General features: G+C 40.4%; 1 pseudogene; it reads left to right on the top strand.

Moving 5' to 3' along the window:
• The first annotated feature begins 1,158 nt into the window (after nucleotides 1-1,158).
• On the top strand, nucleotides 1,159-3,698 carry LOC145503164 (dehydrogenase/reductase SDR family member 6 pseudogene; annotated as a pseudogene).
• The last annotated feature ends 2,425 nt before the right edge of the window (nucleotides 3,699-6,123 follow it).

The raw sequence follows: 6,123 nt of genomic DNA, 5'->3' as shown, positions 1-6,123 counted from the left end.
GACTTGAAACACTCCGGACATTTGGGAACACTCGAGAAATGTAGAGTCTAGTTCTTGGGCAAGACACTTAACTCTCACAGTGCCTCTCTCCACCCAGGTGTATAAATGGGTACCGGCGAATTTAATGCTGGGGGGTAACCTTGCGATGGACTAACATGTCATCATTGGGGGGGGGGGGGGAGGGGGGAGTAGAAATACTTCTAGTTTCTTCATGCTACAGAAACCTAGATAAGTTAGTAAATATATAAGAAAGAAAGTACAAATACAACGTGCAATCAGTTTGTAATAAATAGTTTTACTTTTCAGTTTACGAGCCTCTGAATATGCCGCTCGTTTCAGTCAAATTTGGCCGATTTGGGGCATCGAAAACTGAAAAAAATTACATAAAAAAGTAAGTTTTGATTTATCGAACTCTAGAACAATATTTTTGTAGCTAGTGCCCGTAGGGCTTCATTCTGGACAAGTTTGAAGAAATTTGATTTTTCCGCTATTTCCAAGTCTAGTCGGATATTTAGGCGAAGCGCATTTTTAAAGTTTTAAAATAGTTACTAATCAAAATGACCACAAATCTGTTGCCTTTGTAATGTACAGCTTGATTACATGTTTAATTTGTTGGAAAACCATTGTTAACCTCCACGATTTTTATTTGTTAAATTTCTAGAAAATTTTGTCAGGCGGCCTTGGGTAGAGTAGTCGCACTGTAAGGCCCCAACCACACAAATATTCGTTTTCGTATGAAAACGCATACTTTTTGATGCGTTTTCGCCTATCGTCCACACTAAAACGACCGAAAACGCTGATGATGACGAAAGCTTTCGAAAACTGTTTCAAAAGTGGGACCTTTTGAAAACGCTCCGTTTCTAGCTAGGGTGGAGTGGGTGAAAACGGAGGCTTCTGAAAACGGTGACGAAAAAAGCGTAACACGCTGTCGTTTCCATCACCGTTTTCGGGCGTTTTAGTGTGGACAATGGCGAAAACGCATAAAAAGGTATGCGTTTTCGCATAACGAAAACACTGGTGTGGTCGGTGCAACATTGAGTAAGTTGGAGGAACACGAACGAAGAGACATTCCAGGTAGCATACATAGTTACTATTACTCCAAAAGTCCTCCAAAAGCAATCCGCTGACAAATAGCAGCTCTCATGACGGTCACGAGTTTAGTAAGTAAGGCAATCTTTTTAAACTTTGTTTGTTGGCTGTCGCTCTCATTCGATCCACAAAATGGCACGAAGACGCTTAGAAGGGAAAGAAATCCTAGTTACCGCCGCAGCACAAGGCATCGGCCGTGCTGTCGCCGAAGCATTCGCCGAGGAAGGAGCCAAAGTTTTAGCCACCGACATCAATGGCGAGAAACTCGCCGAGCTCGACTCCATCAAAGGAATACGAACCAGGATCCTTAATGTAACAGACTACGATGCGATAAAAGCCCTCGCCAAAGAATTCTCAAAGCTCGACGTGCTTTTCAACTGTGCAGGCATCGTGCATGATGGAACAATCCTAGACTGCGAGGAGAAAGATTGGGACCTCTCGTTCGATATCAATATTAAGAGCATGTATCGAATAACAAGGCAATTTCTTCCGATCATGTTAGCACAAGGTGGAGGGGTCATCATAAACATGGCGTCTGTGGTTTCAAGCATCATGGGAGTACCCAACCGTTTCGTTTACAGCACAACAAAGGGTGCGGTGATCGGCTTCACAAAAGCTATCGCGTCCGACTTCGTTACTCAGGGAATTCGGACCCATGTCATTTGCCCAGCCGCGGTGGACACGCCATCTTTGCGAGAACGAATTAACAGTGCCCCAGATCCTGAGGAAGCTATGAAGAAATTTCTTGCCCGCCAGAAGCAAGGGCGTCTTGGAACACCTGAAGAAATCGCCAAGCTGGCCGTGTTCCTGGCGTCAGATGAGGCACCTTTCATGACGGGGTGCGAACACATCATTGATGGGGGATGGATGCTGGCTTAGATGGTCACTCTAAAAATATAATACTGCGGGCTCAAGTCTTCTATAATAATGACCAAGTTCAAGGTCAGTAGAAGCCAATGACCAGTAGTCTAAATGCCCCTTTTATAAATTAACAAATAGGTAATTAACTACAGTGTAGCCGTTGTTTGCAGGGTTTCTCTTCTTAATTTTTGCTAAACATAATTCAAGGTTGTCATTAAGTTTTAATTCACCTGTATCCTAGCTTGATCCTCAAATTTAATTCACACCGAACTCATGCGGTGAAGTTGTACCAAGTCTAACCCATAACAAACTAAGTTGTTACTTTATGGGTGAATTAACAACAGGTAAGTTCACTCACAGCATCAAGGGGCCATCATGCATACGCAGGTGTAACAGGTGTTACAGGTTATAACCCTCGTGGTCCTTTATTGACAGCCCTGATATTAATATGACAATTCTACTATGTCAGGGCTTAATCAATAAGGGCCGTAAATCGTAACACCTGTTACGGCTGAGTGTGCTTGATTTTACTTAGATGCTACAGGTGAAATTGCCTGTTGTTGATAGAATTCAACCACAAAGTAACAAGTTTGCTATGGGTGTGGAGAATGAGGCTACAGGTGACTCGAAACTTAATGACAGCCCTGCACGTGATTCATACATTAAGTAATTATATAAACTTAATTGTGTGATTCAGTCTGACCAAAGAGTCTGCAAAGTTGGCAGGAATAGGTTGAGTTACTGATAGTCTCTGTATTTGGCTCAATAATGGCACGCAGAGTTAATAATTATTAGTTATGGAAAAAAACTCCAGCAAATTAAGAACTGGGCTATTAATAATAATATTATTGTTTCTTGCTAACCTTTCAACTTTTGCTGAAATAAAATTCCAGGTAACTTGATTAGGGTAAAAATATTATATTGGTGAAATTTTATTTAGTGATCTGAAGTGAATAAACAAGCAAAGACATTATTATACTCATGCTCTGACTGGGTGACTGCATGTTTTACATGAGATCAAACACGATTGTTAATTTAATACCTCATAACACACTTCTCTCCATGATATCATAAAAGAAGTATAAGGCTGGTTTACATTATTTTTACACAGCCAGTAATGGTTGTTCAAGTCTTCGATTATACTTAGGTGATTCTGGGGCAACTCCGTAAGATGCTGTGACACTCAAATTTGGAATCAGGAGAATTGAGTTGGGAAGGGACAGTGCATGTGATCCTTATGAGTCTGGTCACTCATAGGCCATCAACCCTGACTTGCCTGCAATGGCTTGGCTGCATGCAATCAGTCTTCTCAGTCCACACATTTTGTCTGCGTTTTAAACTCTGGTAAAACATGATTTGTTAGCCTATCAGAGTATACACCAAGCTTTTAACAGGATTGTAGCTAGCTTACATTACAGCAGTTAACAATGACACTATATTTTGAATTAAAGTTATGAAATGTTTGCAACCTTGTAACCTTGGTGGTGTTTTCCACTATTTGTTCTTTTTTTCTTTTTTTTTTAATTGCATTTAACACATCATTACTTTTTGCTAATACGGTCAAACCACTTGTACAAAAATGTGCCCTGGTAACTTTGCAATCTTTTCAGCCACTCTGCAGTCTATGTGGACTAAGTACTAACCTGGAATGTGCAAATTTTAGAAGAGTTCTGTGTCAATATTTTGAGTCTTTTTTCTGATGCACAATTGACCATGAGGTACACCTCAAAATATTAGTTTTCTAAGGAGAAAACCAACACTGAATTAGATAAATAAAATTCCTATTCCTTGTGATCATGTCGTCCATTTCTATACAAAGCCAAATTTGAAGCAGGGGTCTTGAAAGAAGAAGTGACTTTCGTAGTTACTGTAACTTCCAAGATGTGGTCGGAAAGTATCGCAAACTATGTATCATTAGAAAGTTTATTGGAAAGCTTATTTTTTCATATAAACAATGAACTTGTGATGCAGGGTGATAGAACAACACCTGTGCAAACATGACTAAAAGAAAATGCGGCTTACCATTGCCATGCCAACGAGATACCTCCGGTATACCTCTTACTGAAGAGAGACCTGTTGTTTACAAACAACAATTTCCTATTAAATTTTTGCGAAAATAGATAAAAAGGAATTGTCAATGAAAAGTCAAACAGCTAAACTTGTCATTACTGAATGAGCAAAAAACAAACTTGGCTTAGGGAAGTGGTGCGATATTAATCTAAGTTGATGCGTTTTAAATTGTTCGTCGTTTCTCAGTGTGGAACTTTGGCCTGTGTAAAAAGCCTTGGCGGTCAACGCAAAAAAAGTTTGTGCGAGGAGGGAGAAACAAAGTCTGTTGGTTTTAGTTTAGACTTTGGTCACCGAACGCTCAAGCGTTTTGTCGCTATTTGTACTACTTTGCCGAGGCAATTGTTGAGGCCTGAAGTTAGAAAATCGCTTGCTCTGACCCTGGATTTGTAACTTGTGCTGGCGAAAGACTGAAGTAAGTCCTAATGTGAACAGACCATTTTACAGTTGTCTGCTCAGTGACCTGGCCTTTGTATGGCAGCGAGGCTAGAGTTGACCTTGTTTTGATACAGACCCCACTGCCTTTGTCATGTAAATGCACCTAGTTAGCATCAGAACAACTTGTTTTACACAACAAAAGCAGTGAGGTCTGCATCAAAACAAGGTCAACTCTAGCCTCGCTGCCATACAAAGGCCACGTCACTGAGCAGACAACTGTAAAATGGTCTATTGTTGTCTATTATGGGTGGCAAGGTGGCCTCATGGTTAATGCGCCCGTCTCAGGATCGGTGGTCCGGCTTCAAGCACTGGCCGGTGACATTGCGTTGCGTTGCGTTACATACATACATACAGACAGACAGACAGACAGACAGACAGACAGACATACATACTTTCTTTAATAAGTAGGTCGATAAAATTGGCAGCTAAAAGCTGATGTGGACCTACAATTAGTATATTACATTCTAAATAACAATTTACAATAAATCTTAACTAAAATCTTTACAATAACGTGAGGAATAGACTTGAAACACTCCGGACATTTGGGAACACTCGAGAAATGTAGAGTCTAGTTCTTGGGCAAGACACTTAACTCTCACAGTGCCTCTTTCCACCCAGGTGTATAAATGGGTACCGGCGAATTTAATGCTGGGGGGTAACCTTGCGATGGACTAACATGTCATCATTGGGGGGGGGGGAGGGGGGAGTAGAAATACTTCTAGTTTCTTCATGCTACAGAAACCTAGATAAGTTAGTAAATATATAAGAAAGAAAGTACAAATACAACGTGCAATCAGTTTGTAATAAATAGTTTTACTTTTCAGTTTACGAGCCTCTGAATATGCCGCTCGTTTCAGTCAAATTTGGCCGATTTGGGGCATCGAAAACTGAAAAAAATTACATAAAAAAGTAAGTTTTGATTTATCGAACTCTAAAACAATATTTTTGTAGCTAGTGCCCGTAGGGCTTCATTCTGGACAAGTTTGAAGAAATTTGATTTTTCCGCTATTTCCAAGTCTAGTCGGATATTTAGGCGAAGCGCATTTTTAAAGTTTTAAAATAGTTACTAATCAAAATGACCACAAATCTGTTGCCTTTGTAATGTACAGCTTGATTACATGTTTAATTTGTTGGAAAACCATTGTTAACCTCCACGATTTTTATTTGTTAAATTTCTAGAAAATTTTGTCAGGCGGCCTTGGGTAGAGTAGTCGCACTGTAAGGCCCCAACCACACAAATATTCGTTTTCGTATGAAAACGCATACTTTTTTATGCGTTTTCGCCTATCGTCCACACTAAAACGACCGAAAACGCTGATGATAACGAAAGCTTTCGAAAACTGTTTCAAAAGTGGGATCTTTTGAAAACGCTCCGTTTCTAGCTAGGGTGGAGTGGGTGAAAACGGAGGATTCTGAAAACGGTGACGAAAAAAGCGTCACACACTGTCGTTTCCATCACTGTTTTCGGGCGTTTTAGTGTGGACAATGGCGAAAACGCATAAAAAGGTATGCGTTTTCGCATAACGAAAACACTGTTGTGGTCGGTGCAACATTGAGTAAGTTAGAGGAACACGAACGAAGAGACATTCCAGGTAGCATACATATGCAATATTACTCCAAAAGCAATCCGCTGACAAATAGCAGCTCTCATGACGGTCACGAGTTTAG

The sequence above is a fragment of the Orbicella franksi genome, chromosome 11 (assembly GCF_964199315.1).
Source record: "Orbicella franksi chromosome 11, jaOrbFran1.1, whole genome shotgun sequence".
Classification (NCBI taxonomy): Eukaryota; Metazoa; Cnidaria; class Anthozoa; order Scleractinia; family Merulinidae; genus Orbicella; species Orbicella franksi.
Note: the sequence above shows the minus strand (reverse complement) of the source record. Positions and strands in the feature narration are given on the sequence as shown.